The sequence below is a fragment of the Euprymna scolopes genome, chromosome 35 (assembly GCF_053919585.1).
Source record: "Euprymna scolopes isolate OS-2025 chromosome 35, ASM5391958v1, whole genome shotgun sequence".
Lineage (NCBI taxonomy): Eukaryota > Metazoa > Mollusca > Cephalopoda > Sepiida > Sepiolidae > Euprymna > Euprymna scolopes.
In genome coordinates, this window is record NC_136516.1 from 84,090,411 (window position 1) to 84,116,757 (window position 26,347).

General features: G+C 35.4%; 1 protein-coding gene across 8 annotated transcripts in view; it reads left to right on the forward strand.

The window, feature by feature from the left end:
• LOC145259962 (zinc finger protein 1-like) overlaps window positions 1–26,347 on the forward strand; it is a 529,574-nt gene that overhangs the window by 202,784 nt on the left and 300,443 nt on the right. The gene's annotated exons all lie outside the window — the stretch shown is intronic.

The window sequence follows — 26,347 nt, forward strand, 5'->3', positions numbered from 1 at the left end:
TTTTGAATATTTAGTCAGGGTTTATTTCTAGGTAAAAGTATTCGCATGCCAGGTTGTCCAGACAAACCCTTTACAGAGAGGCCTTAGACACTTGAGGATAGTGTGGATAGTGTGTCAAGTTATAACTTTTAATATGCTATGTACATGTGAAATCTCCTCCTTACCCCATGTTAAGAATGGTTTTCTAAATAGAAAGCTATTCTTAACATGGGGAGGAGAGGGATGCCGCGTTTCTGAACTAACCGTTTGTCAGTCTTCCCTTTGGCATCTTCTGACTACTAATGTAACATGCTAAAAAAATGCGGATGTGAAGTTGCCGGAATTTGGATCAAAAACTAGACAAGTACCCCCTTATTTGTATGGTTTGTATCTGCTATCAGCCTGCTATAAATGCTAGTGTTGAGAGACTTTCATTTCTGAGTATGCACAGCATCCCTGACCATCTGTTTCGCATTGTGTACAGCATCCCTGACCATCCACTTCGCATTGTGTACAGCATCCCTGACCATCCATTTCGCATTGTGTACAGCATCCCTGACCATCCGTTTCGCATTGTGTACAGCATCCCTGACCATCCACTTCGCATTGTGTACAGCATCCCTGACCATCCGTTTCGCATTGTGTACAGCATCCCTGACCATCCGTTTCGCATTGTGTACAGCATCCCTGACCATCCATTTCGCATTGTGCTCAGCATCCCTGACCATCCGTTTCGCATTGTTTACAGCATCCCTGACCATCCGTTTCGCATTGTTTACAGCATCCCTGACCATCCGTTTCGCATTGTGTACATCATCCCTGACCATCCACTTCGCATGGTGTACAGCATCCCTGACCATCCACTTCGCATTGTCTACAGCATCCCTGACCATCCGTTTCGCATTGTGTACAGCATCCCTGACCATCCGTTTCACATTGGGTGACCTCCCTCAATATGGCGTATCAAAGATTAAATTACTTGTGGACTGACCTGATAGTTTGGGCAGGTCGCCTTTGATGCACAGTTTGCACCGACCAGGTAAAGAAAGAGTTTGGTGAGGAGAGGGAGAATGGTAAATGTATAAAGTATACAAGATTTAGTAAGTCATAGTATACCTATCCAGCCATGAAGATGTCATTAGCAAGAATCTCCATGCATCACTTACAACTCATTTTACACATTGGTCTGGTGGTCTCCATCAATTCGCAGTTTTAATGCCATATTTTAATAGTGCTTCGAATTCCAGTAACTTTTTTTTTTTTTCCAAGAACTGTTTATTGTACTCTCTTTTTGCTGACTGTATCCCTCCTATCTGTAATCTTGGTCTTTGCAAGACTAAAGTCAATGGGCATCTCTTGTCTTTCATTCTTGTTAACTCCTTGCATCAAATGGTTTCATGCCGTGTCTGGAGCGATTTCCTTTAAAAAAAAAAAAAACATTATAAAAAAAATAATCCGCTAGACAGCAGATGTGGTGATATAAATAGCAATTAGAGCTCTGGGTGGAATTTTGTTTTCAAGCATGTAGTGAAGCTCACCAGAGTATGTACATGGATGGATTTATGGATCAGATACAGGTAAAAGTTTTGATTTACTCTATCATGGATCTCCATGTCTAATTCCAGAGTCTACTGAGCAGTAAGATTACATAGGCAATACCTGTATCCTGTTTATCACTAGGTGGATGTGGAGTGTCGAAATTTGATTTGTCTCATTTAAAATTCTGTTTACAAATGTATTCTTCTGTGTAAGTTCATTATATATATATATATATATATATATATATATATACTATTTAAATATTAATTATTAATTAATAATTACTACGTTCATAAAAGTAAGTCATCTTTGAATAATGAAAAAAGTAAATACGTCCTAAAATGTGGGCGAAGAAAAATGTAAACAAAGGGCAAATAACTCCTTTCTTATAATAGTAGAAATCGCTCAGGGATTTGTATATATATGTACGTATATATAACTCGCATTTAGGTAAAAATGCACTTTCATAAATAATTGAATTCATTCAAAACGTATCGCAAAAACAAATAACATTTAAGTAAATCGGGATACATCCAAACAGTCGTGCGAGATGGACAAGCAGATTAAGAGTTTAAGCTCATAACCGTGGGGTCCTGATTTCGAATCTCGCTAGATTCAGCCACTCTGATGAGTCGTAGACGACGAAACACGTGTCAGTGGATAATTATATTGTAAAAACAATATATATATATATATATAGAGAGAGAGAGATAATATATTATCAGAAATAGATTTCAACGTTTATTATGTAAGTAAAACTACATACAGTTGTAATAAAATGAACAAGGGGGGAAAAAAACAAAAAGAAACTGCATAGAACAAAAAGAATTAGCACAAGTACATATTAATTTAATTTATGAAACTTTGTAAAGAAAAACGTTTTATTGAACGGAATCAAGTACATATACATAAAGTTGGAGCAGTGCTGAGAAAAATAGCTCAAATGTGCTAACTTCTTGTATCCTTCAAATAAAGAAAAAGGGGGGGGCAGATAGAGAGCGAGATAGATAGATAGATAGAGAGAGAGAGAGAGAGAAAGAGAGAGAGAGAGAGATATGAGTGACACTTCATGATACCTGTAACGCCCTCATACCCAACAAGAATAATGAAATAAGTGAAAAGGAACTTTATAGAATCAAAAGGATTGGCACAGATTCATACTGGTTTTATTCAGGAAACTTTGTGAAGAAAGCAGTTTATTAAACAAAATTTAAGTATATATGCATAAGCTGGAGCAGTGTTGTGAAGAGGTAAAATTATGCTAACTTACTTGAAAGAGAAACAGAGAGGGGAAGGCAAATAGAAAAAAAAGGAGAGATTGAGAGAGCAAGAGAGGAATCCAAGAAAGTGGTGGTAGTCCATGGTACCTATGGCTTATAATACCCCCCCCCCCTCTACAACGCACATATATGCGACAGCAAAGAGTGGCCAGATGGTTTCAGGGAGTTGATGTAATTTTTTCCCTTCTTTGCCTAAATTCTAAGGCAAGTCTAGGACAGATTTTGCCCTCTTTGAGAGTGGGGGATGGAACTGGGTGAATAAAAAAAAAAAATCTCTTGAATTGAAAAGTAACTGTCATTGTAGAGTAGTGGCCTTTTCCAACTAGTTTGCTATCTCCCGGAGATTAGTCATAATAAACTAGTTAGTCTGACAAGTGACCAAATAAGAGGTACCGGGCATGGTGTGTACGGTTGGGCTGGGCAGGGAAGTGTGTCTGTCTCAAAGGAGAGGAACTCTATCAGGCTGAAGTGGACCTACCTTTTGCAACCACAGAGTAGAGGGTTGGAAGCAGAGGATGCTGGGAAAGCTTATCGTGTGACACTGGCTGCCTAATTACTTTGATTAAGAGAGATTACTTTCAAGGAAACTGGAGTTACTCTTTCAAGTGTGTCTGCCTGTTGGTTGTGGGGAGGTAGTTCAGTGGCTGACACAGTAACAGTGGGTAGGGAGTAAGGGTAGGGTCAAAGGCAGGATTCACCTCTTGTGAGAAAATCAGCAAAACATTCTTGAAATAGGCCATTGCTTAGTACCCCCTCCCCCGCCTCCCATCTTCTAACCCCACTCTTGTTCTTGGAGTGACAGGGTATGAATGGTCGGGGTATGGGTAGAACAAGATGGAGTCAAATTGGTCTTCTGTGGAAAGTATAGGTCAAGGTTCAACTTTACCTGCTCACAATAGATATCCGATTGACAAAAAAAAAAAAAACTACTACTTGTAGAAATATTGGTAAACCGTTATTATTTTTTTTATTTTATTCTTGTTTGCCCCAGACAAGACATATTGCCACTTTTTTTTTTTTAACTATTATCTTACCCCAAACAAAGCACAGTGCCATTTGGGATCAAATCTACAGTGATACTATATAGGGAGTTGAGCAGTCAGATTTGAACTTCTGCATGTCGGTACAGTCAAGGATACAGGGAGCTGGGAAGGAATTCCAAAGTCTTGCAGTTTCTGTGAAGAAATTATTAGAATAGAAGATTTTCTGGCATCTGGGGATCTCAACAGTGAAGTGATGGGATTTTGCTACTTTGTGGTTTAGCCAAAGGTATTTATCTCAAGAGGGCACAAGTGCTACGAATTCGTCAGAGCACATCCTATTAAAATATTTATAAAATAGGCACAGGGAAACAGCACATCGGCGATGGGACAGAGATTGGAGGTTGGCCGATAGTACAGGAATTATTTAGGCTGCAGACTTTTCTTTTAACCCTATCTAAGAACCCTATCTAAGAAGGAGAGACGAGTAGCAGATGCACCAATCCAGATATGGCAGCAATACTCCATGCATGAGTGAATGATAGTCTTGTAAAGATATAGAATGCATTCAGGTGTGAGTAATTTTCTAGCACGGTAGATGGAGCCCACCATTTTTGCAGCAGCCTTGGCAATGTACTCAATTTATTTGTTCCAGCTCATGTTGCCTGTGAATGCTAAGTCGAGGAGTTTGAACGAAGCATTTTTGAATAGCATATTATTAGTCACGAGCCTGGGTGCCCGGCGTTGCCCAGGTGTTTGAAGGTGCGTGTTGAGCAAAAAAAAAAAGTGGTAGTAGGCGGGCAGGCTCGAACCTGTACCACAAATGAGGAAAAGAATATGAAAAAAAAAAAAAGTGACGTGTTTGCTGTTGTGCCCATCGCCAAACTGGAAGTGACCTAGGTTTAAATTAAGGCTAGACAATCGAAAAGCGGTGATGACTTTTGAAAATATCGGCGAAAATAAAACGACCCCTCCCTGTAGAAAGGTGCCTAGTTGAGGGTGAAGGATTTAATGTTTTTGGTCAATTTTTCGATATTTATCGTCCGAAGAATCGAGCTTCATAATGATAAACGATCTCGTGAAAATCCGTCGCCTCTGTCGAAAGTTTTTAGGCAGACATAAAAACATACATGCATTCATACATAGATTTAAACAGGTGAGACTTATATTATAGTTATAACAATCAGTAGTTGACAAGATTTATGGTAATTGGGGTTTGTATTACTGTACACATAGATTCGAAAAAGTTGTCAAAAAACAAATATATAACAAATAAATGTTATCAAAGGCAAGATAAGTTACTTTTCTGCCAAACTGGATATATTTTTTGTGTTTTTATTCAATGTAACATATTTATTCAGCTCGAAAAACATACAGTGTTTACCGGTGTATTCGAAAATTCAAGATGGCGTCTCACACCCTCTTTAACACCGTAAGTATGGAAAAAGGTGTTACAAATAAAAAACTATACAAAATACTATTAAAAACCCGCCGAATATATGTCAACCTATGTTACGGTAACATATATTGAGCGAGTTTTTAACAGTATTTTATCCGTTTTTTTATTTATAACATCTTTTCCCACACTTACCGTGTTAAAGAGAGAATCAGACGCCATCTTGAATGTTCCAATACATCGCTAAACACTGTATGGTTTTCAAGCTGAATAAACATGTCACATTGAATAAAAACACGAAAAATATATCCAGTTTGGTAGAAAAGTAACTTATCTTGCCTTTGATAACATTTATTTGTTATATATTTGTTTTTTGACAACTTTTTCGAATCTATGTGTACAGTAATACAAACCCGGTAATTGTTATAGGAAAGAAGCTTAGTCTTAGTAGCATTAAATGTTACCATCTACTTACATGCCCATTCCACTACGGACTGGAGATCTTCCTCTAAAGTTTCGGCTCTTACCTTAGATATTTAATCATTCATTTTTTCTTCGTCTGCTACTGAGCATGGTGTCATCAGCAAATATACATCCCTTGGAGACAATTATAGCAAGGAGGTCATTTATGAATATCAGAAATAATAACGGTTCCAGGATCAACCACTGTTGCACATCCAAATTTACATCGTTGTTTTGCCGTACGACTATCGAGGACTACCTGGATTTTTCTCTTGTTTAAGAAGGTTGGTTGGTTGTTTGTGTTTTATGGCATATCAACCCTTTTCGGGTTATTTAATGCCGAATCCAAAGATTTTGAAGAAAATTTTTTTAATAGAATATATTAAGTCGGATTCTATTTAACCCATAGTTGGGACCCTAACAGGTACTACCACTCCGGGTCAGAGTGGACCTGGGAGCAATGGCAATTAAATGGTGGCTCAACACTCCCCAAAGCCCGCAAGCTGGGGCCTCACCACTGGATATAGTTTAAGGTCATATCCAGGACCCTTGTTTAAGAAGGGTTTGATTATATTATAATACTTAGTATTTGTCCAGTAATATCATGATTTCGTTTTTATTAGAAGACCTTTCTGCCAGATCCTTTCAGAGGCCTTAGATAAATCTAGGGCTACTGCTTTAGCCTTCCCTGTCTTATACAGTGCATGGTATATATGTTCAGAGATTACAGTTAGGATATCTGCAGTAGAATGGGCTTGCCTAAGACATTTAGTATATATAAAATAGCGCTTGATTGGTTAAGGACTCAAAGATTTTGTTGAAGAGAGGAAAAAGTGGATCAGTTCTTTCGCCAGAATTCTTGAAAACTGGTACCACAGAAGCAATTTTACAGCAGTCAGAAAAGCAAAATTCGATAAGGCATTTTGTTGAAAGGTTTGGGGAGAACTGGGTAGGTATGACACTAATAAAGGCGGAATTTTCGACTTCCGTAACAAATATCAGTAAAAATTTGTAAAATAAAATTGATTTGTCGTAATTTTTGCTGTATTCTCAAGATTATTAAAAAAAATCACATTTACAGTGTAACCCGGATATAAGAGACTTTTTCTACGGATTCCACATACCAATTTATTGTCTAAGCTATTACCCACCATATCTGTCTCTTATATCCGGGTTACATTGTACACTAACACAGGCTATTATTTAGGACCATAGAAAATCTCTCTTATATCCGTTTTTCTTATATTAGGGTATCTTATATCCGGGCTACACGGTATTTTTTTTCTTTTACTCTCTGTAAAAATCCCCAAAACCTTAAAACATGAAAATTAGAACCTGGCTACACTTGGCATTGAGCATTTTTCTCATTAAGTTTGTATAGAACGAAATGCGTCACTATACCATTCTATCTTTGATGTGTGTTACTAGCAAGGCTACATGACGTTGCCCAGGAACAAAAGTGTAATGCACTTCTATTAAAACTTCTATCTACCTTTGTCTCTTTTTTTCTCTCCAATCCCCTCCTTCTCCTCTGCCCAGCCCACTCCTCTTTAGCTAGACATCCATCCATCCATAGCGGCACTAACCCTAGGCGGGTTTAACCACCTTCCTCCATAGGATGAAGTTTCATGGAAGTATGAAATTCACAAGCAGTCCCCAGTCACATGTATATCCCCGGTAGGTTTTTGCAACTCTTCCAGGGAGGTGTCGACGTCTCGTACATACCAGTGCCTAGTATTTTGAAATTTGTCACACATCTGGTACTGACCAGGCTTAACGTTGCTTAACTTCAGTGATCTGATGATTATGCCGTACTAGCTAGACATACACAGGGAACTCTCTTTTATATAATAGATTTCTTGAGGAGTCAGTTGACATTTTCTTTTCAAAATACTGAAAAAAAAAACGACTTCCCCCAGACAAACTTGGCCCAGTTGACCCTCAGGGGATAAATAATTTTTTTCTAAATTTTACATATTCCAGGTAACTCATATCAAGAATTTACCAACTTTTTGGGTGTTTGTTTTGTAGTTTGCTTTTTTTGTTTTTTTTTACTTTTAGCTGGACATACAAACACACAAACATGCAGACAACTGGCATTCATATAATAGATTATTTCTGACATGGTTATACTATTTTGTGTGTGTGTGTGTGTGTGTGTGTGTTTGCATACAGATCATGTAAAAGACAAGCACACGATAATATCTGCTTAAAATACCTCTCAATCTTCTCTGTTACAATCTATGCTTTGTTCTTATCTATTATTTAGGAATTCACTCATCCCGATGCCAGGCCTTCGCCACTGTTTGCCATCCACTGCAGTAGCCAGGCACAAGTTGTTTTTTGTTAAACCAAGATTAAAATGATTTTGTATTTTTATTTACTTTTTTCATAATAAAACTCTGTCAAATGTAGGTGAACTGGTAATGATCTTTCAGACTCCACCAAATAATGGCGCTTATAAATTTCTTGCCAAAGAATTTTGATTTATTTAAGATCATTATTTTTTTTATACATATATTTTTATCATTCAAACGCTACCGTGTTTGAACATATGGTTAAGTGGCAGTTTCAGTCATTTAGAACAGCTTTAAAGCTTCACCGCTCACTCATTTTTCGACGAAATTTCAAACAATTATTCTCAGCTATATTGTGAAACAAAAATTTTCAATTTTTGTTCAGTAAAACAAAAGTTATGATGAATTTACTGGTGTTCAAAATCGTAAAAAAAAACGTAAAGAGGTGAACAACATTTTTTATGACTGGTTTCTATAACAACTATGTCGCTTCAACAACTAATATTGCTACTAATTCGCTACTGTCGTTAAAAGAGAAGTAACAAGTGATACAGAGGAAATTAAAAGAATGAAAGGAAGATAATTGGGGGGGGGTGATTTTATTGAAAGCAGACGAGTGCTGAACATTGTGATTACATATGTGTATGCTATGTTTATGGGGACAAAATATAATACTGAAATTAAACAAAGAACAAGTGAATTTATTGAAAGCCTGGAAACTCTAGTATTCTTTGAAGTAATCTCCTTCGGCTGTAATGCACTTGTTGGTGTACTGTTCTAAAATCTTACGGAAGTCCGCATGTGTGAGCATGTCAATGACCCTCTTCACAGCCTCTTTCATCTCCTCAATTGTTTCATAACCACCGCCTTCAAGGTTTTCCATGAGCTTAAGGAATAACCAAAAGTCACAGGGAGCAAGGTCTGGACTATAGGGAGGGTGAGGAACTGTCTTGATGCCCATCATGATCAAATAGTCTGATATTCTCTTAGCACCCTTCAGACAAACTTGGTGCAAATCTTCCGCATCTTCAGTATCTCACAAATAATTGTGTGTACAGTTCCCATACTGACATAAAAAATGTACTTATTGTCTCTATAAGCACACGATGGTCCTTATCCATGAAATTCTTTATTTGGCCAATCAACTCTGGTGTTCTGACTTTCTTACTCCTCCCACACCTCTCAGAATCCCTCACAGAATCCCTGACTTCCTTGAATCTCTAATACCTCTCAAAAACTGATGCTCGATTCATTCATAATTATCCAAAAGCAGTTCGAAGTATTCCATGCATCACATATCTCTCTGTCTCCACTCTCTCTGTCTCCACTCTCTCTCTCTCTCTCTCTCATCTGTGGCATTTTTTTCTAAGAATTTTATTGCATATCATTTTTCTAAAGTGTTCTCACGTCTAGATTGCAATTTTGAAATTCACCAGCTGTGACAATCAGGCTTTAGTAAGATGTATTCCTGTTCCTGCTGTAGCTGTTAATTTGGACCTAAAATCATAATTGGTCAGTTGTCTCACAAAATGTATAGCAATAATGTATTGAATTTTCAAGGGTCTACGACAATTTTAAATGCCTGTACAAAAAAAAAAGGCCGGAAAACTTATTGAAGGCACTTCATAGTATCATCTCCTTCCTGCAGTTGTAATAGAGAGACAAATTCTTGTCGTGATTGTCTTATAAGGATCGAGCAGAGATTGGAGCTCAGTCGAGCAGCTTTCATGGTCTAGAAATGTTATAGTATGACTTTGGTGCACTTTTTGTGGTTGGTTCCAAAATCTTTCAACAAAATAATTTATGGCGCTTTTCATTGTTCGCTTCCAAGTGACACACTCTCCTGTCACACAAATACTGGCCAAACATCCTACGTTAACCTTCCTCTTCTCCGATATTTACCCTGGTGCCCGGAGGAGGCGGCGACAGAGAGTTGCTGTTTATTGTGGCAATTTTCCCACCAGAGACAATATTTTGAATTTCAGCCAAATAATTTTCTTTTTGCTTATATCTGACCTCAATTCCTTCTGTCACCTGACCTCTAGGTCATTGGTACGTGTTCTTGCTGCTGAAGCCAAATTGCATCGATATCTTTTTTATTTATTTTTTTAATAATTTTTTTTTTTTCCACATCCACCTTTTTTTTTTTTTTTTGGAATCGGTATTGTGCACCCATCTGTAAACACGTATGCTTGTTTATTTTTAATTCCGACCTCAGTCGCTCGGCTTGGCCGGGCTTTTCCAAGTTCCACATGGCTAAATAACGCCGTCAGATTTTGGCCGTTTTGTTTGTTCTACCAATAGCTCTGCGTAGAGGTGGACAATTTGCAGACGCGCATATTGAATTCTTTAAGTATCAAACTGGATTATTTTATTGTTTTTATTTTTTTATTTGTTTCAAACTCTGTTCAAAGGTAAATCTGAGGATTCTCCGCGCCTCTTAGTAATCTGTATTTTCATGATTTTTTCAGGGGCGTCTATATAAAAAGCTCCGTCTGTTTGTTCGTCTGTCACTATCAATTATAAAATGATATTATCATTACTAAATGCATAGATGAATGAAATAAGGGGGGGGTATCTATCAGATACGACTCATAATCTAAATGCTTTATCTTGAAGCACTGGTTCATGTGAGATCATCGAAGTTAAGCAATTGTTGAATCTGGACGATACTGAATGGGTGTTTTTAATATTTTAGCTGTGACTGTATGTCATTATATTCTGTTCAATGATAAATCCAGAGATTCTTTGCGATTCTTAATAATGCATATTTTTTAAGTTTTCAAATGTGTCTATATAAAAAGCTTTGTCAGTTTGTTTGTCTGTCACTATAAAAATCTTTAAAATAGCATTTTTATTGCTGAATACAGATTGGTCAAGACCAGTGAAGATGTGTAAACTCTGCAAAACAAAAATTTAGAAAAAAAAAAAAAAACATTTGTGTAGTGCTCGTGGGTTTCTCCACCCCCACCCCTCCCCAAAATAATTAAAGTTAAACTCATGGAGAGGTGGGGGGGGGCATCTTACATTGCCATATTTGATTTTTTTTTTAACAGAGAAAGAATAAATTTGTCTACATTTTAGATAGTATTTATCCAGGGCAACACCAATCAAGAATATACCAACTTTGATTTTCATACATAAAGAAAATTTCAGTGTATAAGGATTATTTAATACTGGAGATATTCCTAATCGTACCCTATTTCCAAAAGAGGGGAGATATGACATGTGGGAAATACTTGGAATCAAGTCTCCCCTTGCTGTTAATTCAGATCATTTAAAACCATAGCAGCAAGTTTTAGTTTCCCTCTATCAAAACCAGATTTATTTTGGGAAATATATATATAGTGAATCAATGTCAAAAGTCTATATTCCAAAGTTCATAATATTGACCATCTTATAATTTATTCCTTTAATTCAGTTGACATTTACAATTCTTGACATTATCTGTTTCGTAGCACAAAATCAATCACTTAATTATTATATCGATCAGTGAATCTATTTTGCCCTTAACCCATCAGAAGAAATAGCAACAATCAATTCGTTTAAAGGGAATAAACTGGCTTTTGACATGATTAAACCCCCGAAAATCGGAAGAGAAGCTGTAAAATACCTTATAATATATTTCCATTACGCCATTGTCAACTTAATTCAAGGAATAAATTATAAGATGGTTAACATAATGAACTTTGAAATATATATTTTTTTTTGTCATTCATCCACTATATTACTCTGTAATTACATAGAGCTTCTTGAATAAGGGCTGGTATATATTATAAGGAAATAAAATATATTTACACAGAAATTATATATATATATATATATATATATATATATATATATATATATATATATATATATATATATATATATATATATATACACATTTTTCATTCAAGCAAATATTATTAAATGCAACGGAGACACTTTGCTTTATGATTTCTTTTTTTTTTAATTTTCCCTTATAATCTTTTTCATATCGAAATCAAAAATGTTAATAAAAGTTCCATAGTTGTTGTTGTCACGAGCGCTTTCGATTCGTTCACGAATCATCTTCAGGTGTTGAAGTTAAAGTGCGGAGGAGCGAAAATAAGAATTAAAAGTAAAAACTAAAATATACAGTAAACGGCATCAGGTGATAATAAATTTAAAATATATAGAGTCGATGAAAAGTTGATTAAAAATTCGAGTATTAAAATCAGCAAGTTCGTGGACATTGTTAACGAAGTCCGTCCAATACGAACTACGCAAGACATTTTAGAACGTTACTGTTTTTCTCGAATATTTGCTTGAATATATATATGTGTGTGTGTGTGGGGGGGGGGCACTTTACCTTGTACGTATTCTTAATTGTTAACCGACTAATGTATCTTAGTGCATTCCTGAAATTCAATAATAATGGCTCGGTTCACAATCAAAGCCCATGTCTGGCAATTGTAATTATGACATGTCAATTTTTATGTCATTTATTATTATCCTTGTTTATTTGTAATGTGCGCTCGTACTATTTTGTCTTTTTTTTTTTTTTTTTTTTTTTTTTTTTGCAATGGCAGAGTTCTTAACTCGGGGGTGGGGAAAGTGGGTTAGGGGCAGCAGTGAAATATGGCATCGGCAGCGACAAACAAAAATGTTAAAACTTCCCTATTTGTTGTGCGTTTAGTTCGCTTCAATTAAAAATTGATGCTATTTTTAATTGATCTTTTTAAGAGGGGGTCCCACTTTTGTTCTTGTCTTGTAATGATCGAAGAAGTCCCTTCCGCCTCTCTTCCCCTTCGATCCTTAGAAAATGGTAGGATGGCAAAGACGATGGAGAAGGATGCGGTGGAGTTTTTATTATTATTATTATTATTATTATTATTATTATTATTATTATTATTTTACTTTTCTTTTGTTTTTGTCTTGTCTTCGTCAATTGTTCGCTTATTTTTATTTCTATTGTTCTTCTTTTTTCTCTGTGTCTTTTAAAATTCCTCGGCTTTTCTATAACACAGTCTCTCTCTCTCACCCCCTTCCCTCCCTCTCTCTCTCTCCCCCCCTCTCTCTCTCCCCCCTAACTTTTGGAAATTGTTTATAAAAAGAGTTCTGAATTATTTTTACCAACCATCTGCTTCTCACGTCTTCTGCTTCTAGTCTGGTTTTTATTATTGAAAGAGAGGAGGGTGTGGTGGTCACCCACCTTTTAAAAAAAATCTTTTTATACCTAAGTGGGAATTAGTCAAGCCTTTTGTGTGGTAAGCACAGAAACACAGTGACAAATAGCGCAGACTCGTAAATGTTTCTCGTTCAGGTTACCAGGGATGAATCAGAATTCAAATTCTGAAAAAAATGTAATTGCCTTTTTAATTTCTCTTAAAACGTGTGTGCGAGACACACGCGCGTGCGCACTCGTATCATATATCATATATATATTTTTTATATCGTATATGTATCATATAAGGTAAAGTCAGCCCCTTTTCCGTTTCTTTGTCATCGATAGCGTTCTTCCTACAAAATCAATATTTGATTCTGATTCATCAATTTTTTTTTTTTGGAGGGGGGTGTGCATTATGGCGGCATATTGTTAAAATAAAATGTAATTCGATTTCACAAAATTATCTACTCCGGATCGAACTAATTTTCAAATGATTCGATTGCCATTCATAGACAAGCCAGTCTGATTGTATGAGAGATACACACAGAAACATAAATGTTTTCTTTTCCCCCTCTATTACTCTCGATGTTGTTTTTTTTTTACCTTTATATTTGTATAATGCCGACTTTTTCTCCTCTTCTGATGAGAAGCATTTAGTTTCAAAATGCCATGGCGTGAAGAGTTTTCTCCCTTATTCTTCTTTCTGTAACTATAATTGACTTGATAATGTAATAAAATTCCAATGTAACTTTTTGTTTTATCTTCTGAACTTATTCTCTCGCTCTCTCTCTCTCTCTCTCTCTCTCTCATATATATATATATATATATATATATAATGCGTGTGTGTATAAAGTGAGAATTTGTGTGAGAGAACAATTCTCAACCTATATACTTAAGGAATTTTTGATCTACAGGCTTGAAATTTGGTATATAGGGTATTCAGATATGTGGAAAAATTTTAATCGATATTCACCCGGAAAAAGGGCTGCTATGAATTTAAAATTGGTACTTGAAGGGGGGGTGCGGAATCATCGGATTTTTATCTGTTAGTCAACTTTTTTATGACTGTGCATGCACGAATCGTTCATATTATGCTAAGAATAAGTAGGTTTGAAAACAAATTTTAACGAACGTGTCAAGCTGGCCCAATGGGCATCGTACTTGACTCGCTGTCTTTAGGTTATGATTTCGATCTCAGCTCTCGTATTTTTTTTTTTTTTTTTTTTTACTCACAGGAAGTGAACTGTTTAGAAAAAAAAAACGTAATACTCGATGCACATGTCTCGGTTTCTTTCTTTTTTTTTTTTTTTTTTTTGAACTTCATTTTTTTTAAAGGAATTTAATCTTACGTTTAATACTAGGCAACGCCCGGTAATCTTCTAGTACATTATATATATATATATATATATATATATATATATATATATATATATATATATATATATATATATATATATTGTAATGTGATTGATAATTTAAAAATCAAATTATAATTAAATTAAAAATCCGTTTCATAAGAAGGAACAACAACAAAATCAATTATTTGTACGATCGTTTCGGAAAACAGTGTTTTTATTGTGGTAGACATCAAGTTACGGACAATAATTATTACATATAGTACAAATAATTGATTTTGTTGTTGTTCCTTCTTATGAAACGGATTTTTAATTTAATTATAATTTGATTTTTAAATTATCAATCACATTACTAAATATTAAATTAGCTCTAGGATATTAACCTATCGAGCTTATTATATATCTAAATTACAACGAGTACTTTTTCTTTCCTGTATTTTAGTTAAACTAGTAATTTCACTATTACATTAAAATACACTCTGCTCTTTAGACTATTGTTCTAATCTCCTTATATATATATATATATATATATATATATATATATATATATATATATATATATATATATATATATATGTTTACTGTTTTTTGGGAAAAAATTCAAACAAGGTGCTCGATTACAAAGAAAAACCTTTTCAATATAAGAGCTTAATATTTATTTATTTAAAATTATACAGGGGGTCAGAAAAACATTGGTACCCTCGGTTTCAAGCCTAACATAAGGGGGGCAATTAATGGTTAATCGTAAATAATGTTAGGCTCTCGTCAGCCATGTTGTTTATATATATATATATATATATAATATTCTAAGATTTTTTTTAGTAAGAATTTTTTTAAAGAAAGACATCGGGTATTTACATGCTTGAACTCTGGTATCTTTAGGACGGGTTAGGGTATTTTTGGGGGCTGGATAACAACTATTTACGAGTCTTTTTCACTCGTTACTTTTCGAAACGTTTTTCTCTTTATTTCTCACGACGGCTTCTTCTGGCTGTTTTCGCTTTCATTCTGTTTTGCTAACTCACTTGAAGACGCCTCTCTTTACGTCACTTTTTAAATTTTTTGATTTATTCTACGCCCATAGCCCTACTGTCACTGTAGACTGTTTGCTATTTCATACGTGTTGGTGATTGTTCGAGAGGCAAATATATATATATATATATATATATATATATATATATATATATATATATATATATATATATATATATATATATATATATATATAGAGAGAGAGAGAGAGAGAGAGAGAGAGAGAGAGAGAAATGTGTGCATGTGGAAGTTTGTTTTGTGGCCATTTTTCTACCTTCGAGAATCCCTCATGGGGGGAATTGCTTACATTTCAAGACCTTACGTCACATCTTTGTACCGTGGGAAGCGCGTAAACACTCCGCTCATATTTTCCCGTTCTCCATTTTGCTCAATGTTTATTCGTATCAACAAAGCCGACTTGATAATTGTCAAAGAAGAACAACAAATTAATAGTTTCGCTTTTTAATCTGTTGCCTGTGAAGTCATCCCTTCAAAATTGAGCGCTGACCCAACGAGTGATTCCATATTTCTCACACTCACCCCTGCACATGAAATAACCCTAACCCCCAACCCCAACCCCAACATTAGATCTTCTGATAGAAGAAACAGTCTCGAGTTGCGTTCCGTTTTTGTAATCGAGTTTTCTTTTTAATGCCAACCTCGTTTCGTTTTTCTTATTTCAACATTGTTTGGATTACTGTTTTTGATTTTTGTAGATGATGATGATGATTGTGGCGATGGTGGTTGTGGCAGTTGTCGGCAACTTGGGTCAAGATCAAAGTGTAGTATCTGTTCTTCAGATGCTGCACTTCAATTTCTTGTCCTCTGTCAGTGGAGGATGAATCCTTCACGACTGAGACAATTTTTATTTTCGTTCCTTTTCTCCACATTAAAAAACGACCCTGGTGTCTAACTCTGTCCCGTGGCGAGGCTTTGTAAATAGGAACTTGAGGTTATTTTCACAGCGTTTCCGTCGATGCAACCTCCGATCTTCTTTAGGTGTAAATAAAAACATAATTAAATAATAGTTATTCTTTTATACCTACAAACACTAGTGTTTCATGCTTACGCAGTCATCAGTGTAGGATGGTGACAATTTCTGCCGGTTGGGAAATTTAAACCCAGCCACGAAGCCACCTGTAACTCCATTTGGTAACCCTTTACCTTCAGGTCACCAAACAATTGCCATGGGAATGAAGGGAGTTAATAACTAATAAGAGTTCAATTTGGGCGCAGACATCAGATAATCCAGAGTGTTCAAACGACGAAGTTTTGACTGCCTCTTAGTATATAATTCCCAGATAGTGCCCATCCTTAAGTATTCTTAAAGGTGCTTGATAATTATAATTAAATAATAATTATTATTTTATTCCTACAGACACTAGTGTTTTATGCTTACGCAATTATCAGTGTAGGATGATAATTGCTGCTGGTCAGGAGATTCGAACTCAGCCACCTTTGACTCTATTTGCTAAGACTTTTACCTATATATATATATATATAGTAAAGATATGTAGCAAAAGTGATATGTACAACTAGAAACAAAATACGTTTAAGGCTCCTAAAGTACATACTAGAATTGTCCGCAAAGTAGAAGTCTTGGTAAAATTCAGTTGTAAAAGTTACTTTCTTCTGGAGGTTGAAGGTTCAATTCTCAGTGTGGCCAACATTTAAAAATACAATTGCGAATTACTTCTACCCAAGTCATGGCTAATGAAACGAAAGCATTCTATCTCCATAGATTAAATAAAAGGTTCTATTCGAAATTCTGTGCAGATTCAACGGAAAGATTCCCAGAGTTCAACAAGATACGAGGTGCCTTCAATAAGCTTCCAAACTTTTTTTTGTATGCGCACTTCTATTGATAGAACTCACATGACACTCTAGCCCCCTTTGAAGTAATCTCCTCCGGCTGCAATGCACTTGTTGTACCATTCCAACAACTTCTGGAAGGCCCCATGGAAGTTCTCTTGTGTGAGCATGTGAATAACCTTCATCACAGCGTCTTTCACCTCCTCATTCGTCTCATAACGCTAGTCTGTAAGGTTGTCATTCAGCTTAGGGAATAACCAAAAGTCACAGGGGGCCAGGTCTGGACTATCGGGAAGGTGAGGAACTTTCTTGATGCCCAACAAGATACACCCGAAGAAGGTCGGAGGTTACATCAACCGAAATGTTGTGAAAATCGCACTCAAGATGAGAACAGTAGTCTGAAGGATCTGATTATCACGGGTTGTTTGGATTATATAAAACGCACAAAAATACCTGTCCCAAGACGGGTATAATTATGTATTTTTCCCCAAGGGGGTCACCACTTATCAAACTCCAAAAGCCTCTCAAGAATAAGAGACTCCCCCCCTCCCCAACAAGACTCCCACTCCTTTAAGCACTACTCTGTGTTGGTCATGTACGACATCATGTCCAGTATTTCCATCAGCTTCCGATTCTCACGATTCAGCAGGGTTAATCAAGTGACCCCTCTTTAAAACGTTACCACTTACCAAGGCTGAAAGGCCACTCAAGGATAAGGATTCATCAATGTCAGTTAGCAACTAAGACAACATTGTGATGGCTGTTAATGGTGAATTAATGGATGGGCAGTTCATGGAAAGAAACTTTGTTCATAGAATTTACGTTTTGTTTTTTTAGTGATGGGAATTATTGACAGTGGTCGTAGCTAGACGAGTATTTGTTGAGAATATTTTACTGAGGGGGGGAGTCAAGCACCACCATGAAAATAAGACAGAAGTAGTGAGGAGGAGAGAAGGACATTTCCCACTAGATTTCCAAGTCGGTTTTGTAGCCTGTCAAGATAGGTGAAAGTGCTCTAAACAATTTGAGGACGTTCGATGTTCAACCAAGCTTCTTGGTCTGACCTTCACTCCTGATCTGAATTGGAGCACATACATCGCTGGAAGAATGGTTAGATCATTCTACTGCTCCAGTAGAAGTCTCACTGCCTATGCAATCCCCTATCTGTATAAGAACCCAGTACATCCTAGGATGGAGCGCTGTTGCCACATCTGGGCAGGAGTTGCTTGGAGCTTCCTTTCCTACCTCGACAGAGTTCAAAACCGACTTCATAACCTAGTAAGTGATCCCCTTTTCTCTTCCTTGCAGCCTCTTTCCCACAGAAGAGACGTTGTGAGCCTGTCTCTGCTTTATCATGATTTTCATGGCAAGTGCTCAGCTGAGCTCCAATCTATGGTCCCGCCTTGCCAAATTTAAAATAAAAAAACTTGTCTAACCGAAAACCACTATCAAAAATTTCCCCCACTCTCTATCAATGCCTAAACCTAAACGTGGATTCCATGAACAAAGCTCCTTCCCTAGAACTGCCCGGCTGTGGAAATCTATTCTACTGGTCTGCTTTCCAGCTGATTACAATATTATCATCTTCAAGTCCAACGTAAACAAGTTCTTATTGAGCCGTTCTCGTAAATAATCTAATTATACTAAATTTTTATCACAAATGATTGCTACGCTATTGTCCCAATGACTATCATACACACATTAACCCTTATCCTCGAGTGGCCTCCGGGTTTTGATATGTGATAACCCCTTTGTAAAAAAAAAAACACCTCAGATGTAATTTTCCATTGAGATTGAAGCCATTTTTATTTCTGTCTCAATCCTAAGTGCCTTGTTTGGACAGATAGAATCCCCCTCCTCTCTCTCTCTCTCTCCCTCCGCTCCCCACACATTAAAAATGGAGTCTGTGTCTTGCTCTGTCCTTGTAGAGGGCATGTAAGTAGGAGATCAAAACCGGTTTGATACCAAACCAAACCAAACCAAACTAATCGAAAATAAAAGAAATGTACAAAAAATTATCTCTTCTCTATCTATTTCTTCTATCTATCTTCTTCTTCTTCTATCTTCTATCTATATAAATAAAATGAACTCATTTTTTCCCGTCGGATTTTGACCTTAATAGGATTAAAAATCAAGATATTTCATGCAAATATAATATGTACAAACGGCAGAACAATATCTGAGGTGTGTTATAGGCTTATTATTTCTCAAATTCCTCGATAATCTTAGATTTCTATACTTTTTCTGCTGAGAAGTCACGGCCAAAATCGGTTAAGATCAATGGAAGTGGTAAAATATTTTCTCTCTTATAAATTCCTCCTCCCCCTGCCACCACTTAACACCGTTTGGGGATCGTTCACAAGGAACAGTTGAGAAGAGAACACCGGTTTGGCTTCGTAGTTCTTTCATGTGAAGTTATTTAAAATCACTAAACTAAGCTGCAGTGCTCTGTGGCGTAGTGGTTAGCGTGCTGGACAATTCACATCATATTTTCACGTTCGCGCCGACCTACCGTAGTCGTTTTTTTTTTTTTTTTTTTTTTTTTCCTAAACAACTGGAATGGACTTTTCTTGGTGGCCGAACTGTTAACGTTGCAGATGTTTTTTTTGTTTATTTTCACACTTTATTTTCCTACTTTTACTCATGACTCCGGGTTTGATCCTTCCTACTTATCTACCATAACATTTTTTAACCCCCCCCCGTCCCGGAAACAAACACTCGGGCAACGCCGGGTACCCCCGCTAGTATATATATATATTTTTTAAATACAGATGAAAAAACCTTTACACATGCGTTCCACAAACATTCAAAACCGACCTTGTAGGGACGCATGTAAAAAGGAAACCAAAATGGTTTTGATACAAAACCAAAGCAACCAAAAACGGAAAGAAAGACAAAGAAAAAAAAAGAAAGAAAGAAAGAAAAAAAAAACTATAAACAAAAAAGAGAAAAAAAAAACTATAAACAAAAAAAAAAGAAAAAAAATGAAAGAAACTTCAGGTATGAATTATCGTTATGGATTGAATGGAATTATTCAGATTCTGTAGTTATTCCATCATCTTTTCTTTTTCTCTTTTATCAATAACAGTCATCTCATATTTCCGTACATAGACCGGAGGCTGAATTTAATTTAAATCAATTGCAGTATTTCTGAAAAAAACAGTGAACACATAAACTGTCATCTCGTCATCATCATTACCTGCATCATCATCATCATCATCATCATCATCATCCTCATCCTCATCCTCATCATCATCATTTAAAAAAAAATCCTAAATCCAATAAATTTCCAAGAACGGATACCATTAAATCGAATCTATTAGAAATTTCTCAACATTTTACCAATTCAATTAAAATTCTTTTAATCATCTCTACAAGAGGCTTTGTCTGTTGGTTTGTCATGCCAAAGTTTGAAATGGCATTTTTATTGGTCTGTTATCCAAAGTTTGAAATGGCATTTTAATTGGTCTGTCATAACAAAGTTTAAAATCGCATTTTTATAGGTTTGTTCCACTTTAAGTTTAAAATGACATTACATGAGTCTGTCACGTTTAATCTTGAAATAGAATTTTTGTGTTTATTTATTTTGGGGATAAATATGAAATACAGTAATGCAATATAAAAAAAAAAGTAGGAAAATTATGAATTTACTTACTTTGTGAAAAAATATTAGTGCATCCCAAAAATTACGGAATATTATCGAGGAGAATTTTAATAAAATCTAAAATTAATTTACTATTCCAATTGCACGACCTATGAACGAGATTTGTATGAATAAGTTTAACACATAGATGTCACCAGAGTTTACTTTGACCGAAATCTTATAAGAATAATATCGAAGATGAGAATAGAGGCTTGAATAATCCCAGGAATACATTTAGATTTTATTTTTAATCATTGTAAAGACAACATTTTTGTTTTTCAAATATTTCTTCCCATTGTTTCCCGAAATACCCTTGTTTATTTTATTTTTTAATTATTTTTCACAATTAAATTTATTTCTTCAAAATCTTCCACGCTATTCCCATTCTTGCGGACGCACCTGGAGAACATCCATTTAATCTGTCGAGGATGATTGGGTAGAAGTCTTAAATAATTTGCGGTTGTATTCTTAGTATCGCCCACACTAAGGATTGAACCTTCAACCTCGAGAAGAGTGTCATTCAGAATTTAATTTTACTTAGTACTTTATCTATTTATGCCGCTGATCCTTGGGGAATAAATAAGGCGTTCCATTTGAAATTCTGTACAGGTTCGCAAGTTCAACAGAAAGATTCCCGAGTTCGACAAGATGCACCTAAAGATGGTCGGAGGTTATACTAACTGAAACACTATGAGAATAACATTCAAGATGAGAACAGTAGTCTTAATAATTCAAGTTATCAATCCTCATCTAAAAAAAAACTTTTTCAGATACGTAATATGAGAATAGGATTTCTAAGAATTATAAATAATACATTTAAATTTTTTTGTGCAAGTCTACAATTGCACTTATGGCGATAAGCAAAAAAATAAAAAAATAAATTAAAAAAATACTTTATTGTGTACTTATTCATCACGGAATGAAGAGGGCATATTCTAAAAATCATGAAAATTGATCAAGTACTTTTTTGTTTTGTTTTTAAATACAGAAAATCAAATTTTACGATGTGCAGCACAAAGTATTTGTAGTTATTGAGATCTTGAAAGGTTAATAAAGTGATGAATTTGACGTTTTCCAAGTGCCTTGAGTTGTCCGCCCTTGAATTCACTCTAACATGCCGGATGAATTCTCTCTCATCGAACAAGTCATAAAATTTGATTTTTTTTAATAAAAAAAAACAAAAACAAAAAAGTACCTGATCAAATTACATGATTTTTGGAATATTTCACCTTCGTTCCATAATTGGTACGTACTTCATACCGACTTTTCTGTATTTTCGTTACTTTTAATTGCCGCCATAAGTGCAATTCTGGACTTGCACCACAATTTTTTTTTTAATGAAAAACCATTATACAAATAAAATTTTGTCAAATATTTCTTCCGATAGTTATCTAAAAATGTCCTTTTAATTTTTTTTTTTTTTCTTTATTACATTTTTTTTTTTTTTTCATCTAACCACATCTTAAAATGGCCGACACTATTCCCACTCTCACTGAAGAATATCCGTTTCTTATGTTTCTTGATTTTTTTTAAGAGAGAATTGATTATTCATATTATTTGGATTCTTCGGATTACTGTTCTCATCTTGAGTGTTATTTTCACACCGTTTCGGTCAATGTAACCCCCGACCTTCTTGGGGTGTATCTTGTTGAACTCGGGAATTGACACGGAATTTCGAACGGAACCTTTTATTTAATTTACATACTCTTGTTCCGTCAGCCATTAAGTGATTTGCAATTGTATTTTATGCGTTGCCCTTCAACTACCAGAATAGTGTAATTTTTTTTGACTACTGAATATAACCAAGTACTTTATCCATTGCGCTACGAGTCCAGATAAAATTCTATCAAAGATTTCTTCCTAAAATTGCCCTTGTAATTCTTTTTTTTTTTTTTTACTATTGCTTTTATAATCATCTAATTCCATCTTAAAATCTTCCACGCTATTCCCATTGTGGCGGACGTAACTTGCAGAACATCCGTTTAGTCTCCAGTTTTAATGAAAGACTTTCAATCCCGGTTCGACTACGGAATAAAAGACGTATCCGTGTATTGATCATCAAACTCCCGTTTGTGTCTCCTTTGTCCATCCATATAGAAAGTGGCGTGCCATTTCCAACTTACCATAATTCTTATTTGTTTTTCTGCCATCAATGACTAGCATCTTATTATAACAACAACAACAACAACAACAACAACAAATGGGCAAGTTCTTGTATCTCCTCTTTCTTCATCTCCCCAGCTTCTTGCAGAACCACCCAACCCCCGCCCCTGCCTGCCCGCTCTTAGCCTGTCACTTTTATTGGAAAAGATGGCATCTACTCATATTCTTGGTATTTTGACGATTGATTCTTGTAGTCTTCGACTGGAGAGCATATCGCCTCAATCATCTCAAGATTTCTGACTCATAACGTGTATCCTTTTCGTTTGCGCGATTCATCGCTCTCTCTCTCTCTCTCTCTCTCTCTCTCTCTCTCTCTCTCTCTCTCTCTCTCTCTCTATCTTGTGCTCTGACTGTCTGTTTGCCTGTCTCTCCCCCTCTTCTCTCTCTCTCTCTCTCTCTCGTTCACACACACACTCTCTGTCTCTCTCTTGTGCTCTCTCTCTCTCTCTCTCTCTCTCTCTCTCTCTCTCTCTCTCTCTCTCTCTCTCTCTCTCTGTTCCGAATCCGCTTTTATTTCGAAGCTTCTTTTTCTGCCGATTTTCTTGGCACTCTGAGATCGGATCGTCCAATTAGTTATGCCGCTCTTAAAAATGCCAGTAATGCCTCCTCTCACCAATCAAGCCAATAAAACCATTTTACTTCTGTTTGTCAGCGAGGCGCACGGGCGGGTGGCGGGTAGGAGGTGGGGTTGGGGGAGGGGGGTATTAAAAAAAAATGAGACCGTCCGACAACGGTAAAGATGATTTTTAAATTAATATTTTCAAGTTTCTCCTTCTTTTCAAAGCGGCACAAAAAGAACAAACTAATGAATGTGCCGTGCACACGCATACAAAACAAAGAGAGATAGATGCGTATACTTATACGTACATAAATCAATCTATACTCACGCATTATTCAAATTGATTTCAAAATCTGTATAAATCAAGACACTCATAATTTAATGACGTAAAATGTTTATTTTACATAAAATATTTGTTTTTAACATAATTCTGTTGGTCGATGCATCTAATTCATTTTACATATTTATGTTTCTGATTTTTTGCGATGACGATTAATCATTTCGATTATTCGGACTACTGCTCTCATCTTGATTGTTATTCGTACAACGTTTCGGCCGATGTAACCTCCAACATTCTTCAGGTGAATTTTGTCGAAGTGAGGAATCTTTCTGTCGAAGTTGGGAACTGGCGTAACGAATAAAGTACTACGTAAAAAAAAAAGTAAATTATAAGGGACGCTCTTCTGGAGGTCGAAGGTTCAATTCTCAGTGCGAGCTATACCAAGAATACAGTTGCGACTTCCATCCAGTAATGGCTGACGGAATGAGAGCATGCTAACCCGATAGATTGAATAAAGGATTCTGTTTGAAATTCTGTGCAGATTACCGAGTTCAGCAGAAAGATTCTTGACTTCGACAAGATTCTTGATAGCACTTGTTTCGTAGCGCAGAAACAATCGTATAATTTATTATGTTAATTTATTAATATTTTACGCCCTGACTAAATCAGGAATCAAAGAAAATAAAGAATAAATCCGAAAAAATTCGAAGAGTAATTGCAATAGTTTTATGATATTTATGACATATATATATATATATATATATGTGTGTGTGTGTGTGTGTTATTTGTTTTTGTTTTTGCGAGACGTTTTGAATGACTTCAATTATTTACAAAAGGGCATTTTTACCTAAATACGAGTTGGGAATAATGGAATAATTTCCCTTTAACCAATTTGGGAGCGGCATATATATTGTTTTTTTTTTTTTTTTTTAATATAATTATCCACTAACACGTGTTTCGTCGTGTACGACTCATCAGAGTGGCTGAATCTCTCTGTCTGTCTGTCAGTCTCTCTCCCCCCCTTCTCTCTCTCTCTCTCTATATATATATATATATTATGATATTTATGTCATCTTTGATCTTTATGGCACAGCTATTTACACCTTATTAACGATATGTGTCTATATTGTTTTAATTCACACTAAAATAATCTCATAATACTTTTGTAGATTTATTTGCACTTGCAGAACTTGTGGAAACCCCACGGTAGTTAAAAAAAATTAAACACTTTATAAATAAAATAAATAAAAAATAAAATAAAATAACGACCGATTTCAAATAATTCTTTAGCGAATTCTTTTTTACCTTTTAAAGCTAAAAATAATTGATCTAAAAAATTTAGATTTTTTTTTTCAATGAAAATTCAACACACAACATATTTTTTTTTATTAATTTTTAATACAAATTATAAAGAAACAGATGTCAATTCACTTGGACATTTTTTTTAATTTAAAAATAAACTATAATAAAAAAGCAAGATACAGTCTCCCCTTAACATGACTGTTTTTTTATTGTAAAATAAAATAGCCAATTTGAAACCGTAAACAGACAGCCATTTTTTTTTTTTTTTTTTTGAAAATTCGAATGAAAAGAAATGGTTTTAATATTTTTAACTGATAAAGAGCGACTATAAAAGGGGGGTAATTCTTTTCTTATTAATTAATGTTTGCGATGATGATGTTTATTTTTGTGGTTGGTTTGGTTTACGGTATATCAGCCCTTTTCTTATCATTTAATGCCGAATCCAGTGATTTTGAAGAAAAATTTTTTAATAGAATATAATATATTTTTTTCAAGTCATTTTCTATTTAACCCATAGTTGGGACCCTAAAAGTTACTACTACTCTGGGTCAGAGTGGACCTGGGAGCAATGGCAATTAAATGGTGGCTCCACACTCCCCAAAGCCCGCAAACTGGGGCCTCACCATCGGGTATAGTTTAAGGTCCTATCCAGGACCTTATTTTTCTGAAATTGGACGTATGGATAAGTAAATAATTATTTAGATATCCATATATTCCAGTATTCGATGCAATAGTGCTCATGATATAGATATTGAATTTTTTTTTTTTTTTTTTTACATAGGCATCACCACTTATCAAGGCCAAGAGGCCACTCGAGGATAAGGGTTAAAGAGTGTACAGTAGTCAATTGGACAATATAGTAATTGTCAGTAATGGGAATTCTGTAAATTTTTTAATTAAAGGGTTATCAAGAACTTGTTTATATTAGACTTGAGGACAACCATATTGTAGTCAGCTGGAAAGCGGAAAACGAAAGACAGTTTCACAGGCGTGCAGTTCTAAGAAAGAAGCTTTGTTCATGGAATCTACGTTTAGGTTTAGGCACAGATAAAGAGTGGGGGGGGGATTATTGATAGTGTTTTCAGCTAGACGAGTGTTTCTTGTGAAAGTTTGGCAAGGGGATACCATAGATTGGAG